Below are 8,751 nucleotides of genomic sequence, written 5' to 3' on the forward strand. Positions count from 1 at the left end.
TTAAAACATAACTACGTTAAAAAATAAAATAAATCATCATAAAATAGCAAAATCATTAAAAACAAAACTTTAAATAAACTCCCGTAACACGGGAAGATCATATATATATATATATATATATACACTAGTTGAAACCCGCGCGATGCGGCGGGGTGACAATTTACAACGCGATACTCGTTTTATGTTATTTATCTGTTTTTTCGTGATATACACTATAGTACCTCTATTAGTTATCTAATTCGTAGCATCCTTGTTTTCTATCTATGTGATAAGCATTACAAATTTCAATAAAAAGATAATGAACATATAACTATTTAGTTCGAGCTTGATTTTAAAATTTGAACTTATTGGACATTTGTACAAGTGATAAACATTTAATCAACATTTTAAAAACCACTATTTTACTCATAGTAAATTTGGTTAAAAAATGGTACAACCGATTGACAAAGAGATTAAAAAGAAAATAATAAAACAAGTAAACTCAAATAGAGCTTGGCAAAAAAAATTATAATAATAATAAAAATAAACTTTAAATACTCACCATGTAGACGAAGAGACTTGCGATAGAAAATCACATATAAAGAAAGCATATCATAAGAAATACGTGGACATTGGTAAATAGATATATATCACTTTACCAACCAACATAATACAATAAAAGGACACATATAAATATTGCTCTTATGCAACAATAGTTTATGATGAAACACCAATGACGCTACCATATGAAAACCATGGACATCGATAAATTTGCCTTCGACACATTTGAATCTCTAGCTCTCGAGGCGGTTCGCTTCTTGAAACGGGTGCAGAAAGTGGTCCACAGTGACTCGCAGAGCCCGAGAAACCAAGGATTTATATTTAGTAGAATAAGCTTTGCAATCCAAAATGGGATAGCGGCGCAGCTTGTTGCTCGCTTACCCATTATCCAGATGTAGTTTGGTTTGTGTTAAATGTTAATAAAAAAATACATTAACATAAAAAGAATTAAGTAAAAAAAATTCATTTCAAAGGTCATGCTTTTACATTATTTCAAAGTTACTGATCACTCAATAATAACTTTGACCAAACAGTCAAAATTCATATGTTTAATACAATGATTATAAACATCAAAAAAAGAAAGATACAAAACATGATTTCCCATAGGAGGAACAACTTCAAAATCACAACTTTGTAAACCAAATTTAAAGCAATGAGAAAAGTACAAAATCACAACTTTGTAAACCTAAAACGCTTAAAAACGCTCAAAAACGGTTTTCGTGAAAAAAAGTGAAAAATTGAGCGATTAACCATCCAAAACTGTTTTTTCGGTGAACCAATGATTAATTGGTTATGTATTGACGAATCCGAGATGTTTGGATGTGATTTCATGGATCTATTTCATGAAAAAATGGATTCGCGTACCTATTGTACGTTAATGTATTATTGTATTGGATCTTTTCCATATATATTTTCCATATATATATATATATATATATATATACGTGTGTGTGTGTCTCGCAAGTTTTACCGTCATCATAGATCCCCCATTATCTCAATACTTGATGTAAAACACTGTCAATTTCAAACCAAATTCTGACTATATACTAGTACAATGATTTTAAAATGTTATGGTAAAATGAATTATTTTTATTGCGTTACATATTACAATTATAACTACTGTAACTATAACAATATTTTAGGATGTTTATATCCTTATAGACAGGTTCATGAACCATATCTTCAATTTAATTTCTTATCATCTGGCTTTGTAGTCCTTTTCTATAAAAATCTACTGTTGACCAAGATAATATATGGTTGAATACCCATTAGGTAAAACATTATAACACATTCTGTATGGAAGTAAATTCAATTTTGAAATATAATGAAAAAACCTAAATAGGAATACATTTAGTAGTATTATAAGTGTATCGAACACATGGTGAAATGTTTATAGCATGATGAGGCCTTTAAATATCCTGCAAGTTTTAACGTTTGATCAAATCCTGCAATGACTCCTAAAAAGAGCAAAGGTCGCCAAAAGATCCAAATGGCACGAATGGAGAAAGAAAGCAATTTGTTGGTTACTTTCTCCAAGCGCCGTTCTGGCTTGTTTAAGAAAGCAAGCGAGCTTTGCATCTTGTGCGGAGTGGAAATCACTATCATCGTTTTCTCTCCAGGTAAAAAGGTATTCTCCTTTGGTCATCCATCTGTAGAGATGATCATCCATCGTTTCCTCAAGCAAAATCCACCACAATATTCAAGCACCTCTCAGATTATGGAGGCACATCGCAATGCCAATATCCATGAGCTTAACAGGAAACTCACATATGAAATTAGTCATTTGGAAATTGAGAAGAACAAAAGTGAAGAGCTTGCAAAGATCAGGAAAGAAGGCGTTGAGAATCACTGGTGGGAAGCTCCAATAGAGAGCCAGGGATTAGAAGAGCTTGAGCGGCTGAAGGTGGCTATGGGGTTTCTTAAAAAGGACATTGATGAACAGAAAAAGAGGATTGTGGCGACCAACCCATTGCAGATTGTTCCGGTTGCGGGCCCTAGTGATGTCAGTGGTGACAACATCAGGAGGGGTTCTGGATTTGAGTTAACAATGACTTCACATGGATTTGTGCTGGGATACGGACATTTCGATCTCTGAGTCAAGTTAGTTGTTTTATATTTTCCATTGTCTATTAAACTCTTATTCCCTAATATGCGATAAGAGTATCAAATATTCTCACTTCTTTATGCTTTGGTACCAAAATTGGCATCAAACATGAAACTCTTTAAAAAATTCTGGTTGTCCAGGAATTTCTATTATAAGTCTAAACTTTTTCTGGCAATCATTATATCCAATAATCCAACTCAGCAAGCAATTGGTGATATTTTAATCTCAAATAAATTGCATATTAAGTAGTGAAAAGTGTTCATATGCTGTAGTACTGGAAACCTTATAATTTCATTTAAGCTTGATATCCTACTTCAATGTTTTGAAAATCATCTGTTCATCTAATCAGTTTCCATTCGAAGACAACAGTCGATGGAGATGAAGATCGATTGAAATCATTTGAGAAGGTTTTAAGTCATGGAGTGGCTTATATTTTGTAAGGGAGTAAATGTTCCATCATATGTAAAAGTTATTTTTATATTATTGTATTTCTTTCTAAGAAACAGTATTATGTGTGTGTTTCATTGTCTTTAAGACTGCGGATGTGTAGTTTCTTTGAAATTATTATTATTGGATATTGATAATTTAAATTCAATTTTCCTGCATAGTTATTATTAATTTAGCTATTTGGGTTAAAACTTTGTTTATTTAGTTATGGCTCAAGAATTGTAGTGTACACATTCTCATTTGGGCCTAGGATTGGTAATGAAACCCAAACTTAATGGGAATACTAAAAACTTCACATAATTGAGATAGGTAATGCCCTTTTTATTAGGGTTTTGGATGGCTTTGGGATTAGTGTTAAATATATTTGCGGATTTGGGATGAGTATGAGATTTATAATATACCCGATTACCTCACCCGATTAGCCGATAATATTGACCTATTTACCAATTATATACCCAAGTACCCAATATATTTATATATGGTATACATTATAGAAATAAATCTGCTATATTATTAGTGAGTATAATTATTCTATAAAGAGAAACAAAAATGAAAAGGGTGAGAATGATTTACAGCCACACAAAAAAATCCCTCAAAAAAATTTTAAAAAAATTATTAAAAAAATCATAACTCAAAATTTAGAAAAAACGAAAAAAAAGTAAAAACACAAAAATGTTTTCACTGGAAGAACTCGTCGAAAAAGGTGCTTTAATGCCGTGTGTTTCCCTGCAAGGTGCGGTGATATTCATTAAAAAGAAAGACGGAAGTATAAATATGTGTATAGAATACCGCGATTTGAACAATTTTACGATGAGTAATAGATATCCGTTGCTACGAATGGATGTTTTGTTCGATCAATTGCAAGGTGCTAGTTGGTTCTCGCGAATGGACCTCAGAGTAGGCTATCATAAGTTGAAAGTGAATGGCGCATACATCCCTAAGACTACGTTTTGGACACGATATGAACACTAAGAGTTTATCGTGACATCGTTTGAATAAACGATTGCTCAAGCAACATTTATGGTTATGATGAATAGGGCATGCCATCCGGTATTAGGACAAATATGTCATTGCCTTTATTGACGATAGTTTTGATTTATTCAAGGGATAAGTCTGATCATGCCGAACACTTGAGAGAAATGTTGGAAACACTAAAGAAAGAGTAACTGTATGCTAGGTTTTCAAGGTGTACCATTGATACAGGTCATAAGAGTTTGGATATCTCTTCAAGAAGAAAGAACGGAATATGAGACAAGAAGATGGTTAAGGCTGATAAAGGATTATGATTATGAAATCAAGTATTACCCTAGTGAGGCTAATGTGGTAACTGACAGCCATGAATGTGACAAAGTTATCACGAAAATTAAGTCGTATAAATTAGTTAACACTTCGTATTTCATGAGCGAGATTCGGGAGGCACACTTTAAAGTTATAAAGGATGAGAGCAAGATGAAAAAGAAATGAATTTTCTATAGGAATCGGTCTGCCCAAGACACATATTAGAGTTGATGTGGCTAGTATGTTATGATCCAAGTCGGGTCATACCCAATAACAAGCTAGACAAACACCATAATATTTATTGTAGATATGATCTAACAAATAAATATTAGCACTTATGATATTTAGAAAATGGGTTTCTAAATATTTGCACTTGAGGAATCAATAAAATATATGGATAATTTATATAGAGAGATTATCTTATCATATTATTTAAGTTGGTTAAATGATATATATATGGTAATGGTTGTGGTATGTTGCATGAAACTTATGGCATGTTAAAAGTGTTAAATGTCACAAAGTTTCAATAGACCTGTGAACTAATACATGGAGTATTAGTCCTGTGAACTAATACACGGAATATTAGTCCTACGACTGGTACATGGAGTATTAGTTATGAGACTAGTACATGGGGTATTAGTCTGTTGCCAGGAAGAAAGAGAAAAATAATTTCTGGTAGGACCAGTCCACTTTGGTGGGGGGTGGGGGGGGGAACTTCCCACCCTTTTGTTTAAATCTATTTTTCTCTTATTAATTCTTCTTGGGACACAACATAATAACACCCAACCACATTACATGCAATATTGATATCACTCTCTTCTCTCTCTCTTCTCTCTAAAATCGGTTCAAGGAAAAAGAAAACACAAGAAGGGTTTTGTGTGCAAAGTGTTATCAAGACCTAGCAAGCAAGGTGTTTGTTGAAGGCTTGGAAGGGTATACAAGCTTGAGGCTATTCTCCATTGAAAGCTAGCTGTTGAAACCGTCATCTCCTTCATCTTCTTGCCTCTTGAAAGGTTATATTACATAACCCCCTATGGTTGATGTTTTGGTATGCATGTAATTCAAATATGGATCCGGGGCTTGGGGTTTACATATAAAACGGGTTTTATGTTAATCAATATAACAAGATTTAAAACAAATTAATCCATTGCGTTTTTCATATAAATGGGTTTATATGGCTTTGATAATCTTTTTAAAACCCAACAACGGTATCAGAGCCGCTTATACGGATATATGCATCAATAGATCTAACAATTTTTCGGGTTTTATGGTGTGGTTCACCATATAGCCGAAACTTTTGGGGTTTTTGGTTACCTCTTGGTTCTTCAAGATTATATTTACATGCATGTGACAATCTGTTGCCAGGAAGAAAGATAGCAAAATAATTTAGTTTTGATTATACTAATACATGGAGTATTAGTTATGAGACTAGTACATGGGGTATTAGTCTGTTGTCAGGAAGAAAGAGAAAAATAATTTCTAGTAGGACCATCCCACTTTTGGGGGGAAACTTCCCACCCTTTTGTTTAAATCTATTTTTCTCTTATTAATTCTTCTTGGGACACAACATAATAACACCCAACCACATTACATGCAATATTGATATCACTCTCTCCTCTCTCTCTTCTCTCCAAAATCGGTTCAAGGAAAACGAAAACACAAAAAGGGTTTTGTGTGCAAAGTGTTATCAAATCCTAGCAAGCAAGGTGTTTGTTGAAAGCTTGGAAGGGTATACAAGTTTGATGCTCTTCTCCATTGAAAACTAGCTGTTGAAACCGTCATCTCCTTCATCTTCTTGCCTCTTGAAAGGTTATATTACATAAACACCCTATGGTTGATGTTTTGGTATGCATGAAATTCGTATATAGATCCGGGGCTTGGGTTTTACATATAAAACAATTTTTATGTTAATCAATATAACAATGTAACATCCTAAAAATTTTAATGATGAATAAAGGAAGTTATGTTTAGTGATTTCGCGTAATTAATTAGTATCGGGTAGGGAGCGGGTCTTGGACGTGGATTAATTGAGATGGGTCAAATAAGAATGGGATTTCAGGGATATAAATACCCCCAAAATCCCAAAAATATCTTCATTTACATCTATTTCTTCACACACTCAAAACACACACATTCTAACCGATCAAGATTCGAAGCCGAGACCCGAGATTTTGTTGATAGATCTGAGTTGGTAAGGTAAGAACAAATCCAACAAAGCTAATATTACTGAAAATGGTTAGGATTGGATGGGTTAACCGGACCCGAAACCCAAACTGCCCAAATCGGACCCCTAAAACGTCGATTTTAGGCCGATTTGATGGTTGGGATTTGTAGGCGCCGATCATACGATTCCGTGGGTACCAAAATCGAGTTATTTGGCTAAGAAACGAAGGATTTATGGGCAAACAGATCTGCAGCGCGATAACTTCGCCTGCAAGATTAAGTTCGCCTGATGAACTTCGCCTTCAAGCGTAACTTCGCCTTCAAGCGTAACTTCGCCTAAGGATAACTTCGCCTACGGCCAAGTTCGCCTAAGGATAACTTCGACTGAAGCCAAGTTCGCCTAAGGATAACTTCGCCTGAAGCCAAGTTCGCCTAAGGTTTAACTTCGCCTGAAGCCAAGTTCGCCTAAGGTTTAACTTCGCCTGAAGCCAAGTTCGCCCGAGGTTTAACTTCGCCTAAAGTGAAGTTCGTTTAGAAAATAAATTAAAAACCTAATAGAAAATGTGTTAAGACAGTTAATGGAAATAACTGTCTTGGACCCAGCCAGGGGCTCTGCCCCTTGGACCCTGCTAGGGGCTGCCGCCCCTAGACCCCGCTGCCAGGGGCGCTGCCCCCGGACCCCCGTTCGTTGTGGGTAGTAATTAAGACTAGAAAGATGTTATAAGTAGTGATAGTTAAATTGATATGTATACTTGTTATACAGTCAGCCGTGCACAACTGAAGAAAGGGATTACGATCAACGGAGAACGTAACCGTGTTCAGGTGAGTTTCTAGCCCCATTTATGTGTTACGTTTTCGGGGCTGTGTGCATACTCAATATGTTTGTTAATACACTTATCCTAAGAGATAAGTGTATGCCTTATGTGGATAATGTGAAATGTATGAATGATTGCTTGATGGTACGTGAACGATCTTCGGATATTGCACGTACTGTCAGGTTGTAACGCTATGTATAAGGTAAGTATGTTATGTATGTTTATGTGTATGAACATGATAGAGATAATTGAAGAAAGAAATGATAATGTATGGTTGTATGGTTACGAAGAGGGTACCGAGCCCTAATAATACTCGAGGTATGATGTATGGTTGTATGGTAACGAAGAGGGAATCGAACCCTACTAATATTCGAGAACTAGGGAACCGAACCCTACTAATATTCGAGGAAGAAGGGTACCGAGCCCTAATAATACTCGAGGAAAGAGGGTACCGAGCCCTAATAATACTCGAGGAAAGAGGGTACCGAGCCCTAATAATACTCGAGGAAAGAGGGTACTGAGCCCTAATAATACTCGAGGAAAGAGGGTACCGAGCCCTAATAATACTCGAGGAATGTAGGGCGTAATGCTCTTTATAACATAAGATATGAAAGTAAGTTAATACAAAAGAAAGTAAGAAAGTATGAAAGTAAGAAAGTAAGAAAGTAAGAAAGTATGAAAGTAAGAAGGTATGAATGTAAGAAAGTATGAAAGTATGAAAGTATAAAAGTATAAATGAAAGAATATAATGTTATGTGAATGGTATGATTATGTGATTATCTAGAACTCACTCAGCGTAGCTGACTTTTAGTATGCACGCAGGTGAGTAGGATGAGGCAGCTCGCTTGAGGAGACACATGGCACTGAACAAGAATCTGGCATCTGAAGACTTATGATGTTTTAATTTAATGCTTTAATGTTGAAAGACAAAGGATGTTTTGAGACAAGTTATGAATTATGTAAAGTTTTATGAAAGTTTTATTTTCCGCGTAAATGTTTTAATTAACTCTGATATTTAGAACTGTGTTTATGAGTAAATCCAACACGAAAGTAGGGCTACCGGTAACGGGGCCTTACAAGTTGGTATCAGAGCAAAGTTCGAGAGATTTAAGCATCCTACATGCTTAGAATCGAACAGAGTATGGGATATAAGTAAGAAAGGAAAGAAGATGCCAGTTCAAGAATGCCATGTGTTGCTTAAGCAAGAACAGTTAAGGTAAGGTGTATGATTAAATGATATATGTTAATGAGAAAGGAAAGATATGTGAACGGCAGGGATAGGAATAATTGATTGTTTACTTTGACAAACTGCTTAAGTAGAACCAGCACAAATAGACTCAAAAAGGGAAGTGTATAGGACACGGAAAGTAACGTGATCAGCTAGTCACAACTGGCCACTGTTAT

The 8,751-nt window shown here is 35.1% G+C and overlaps 1 pseudogene; it reads left to right on the plus strand.

The window, feature by feature from the left end:
- Positions 1-1,990: 1,990 nt before the first annotated feature.
- On the plus strand, positions 1,991-3,031 carry LOC143559812 (agamous-like MADS-box protein AGL62 pseudogene; annotated as a pseudogene).
- Positions 3,032-8,751: the final 5,720 nt, after the last annotated feature.

This window comes from Bidens hawaiensis, unplaced genomic scaffold (genome assembly GCF_021521415.1).
Source record: "Bidens hawaiensis isolate Kalapana, Puna unplaced genomic scaffold, B.hawaiensis_p1.1 tig00001093_1, whole genome shotgun sequence".
In the NCBI taxonomy this organism is placed as follows: Eukaryota; Viridiplantae; Streptophyta; class Magnoliopsida; order Asterales; family Asteraceae; genus Bidens; species Bidens hawaiensis.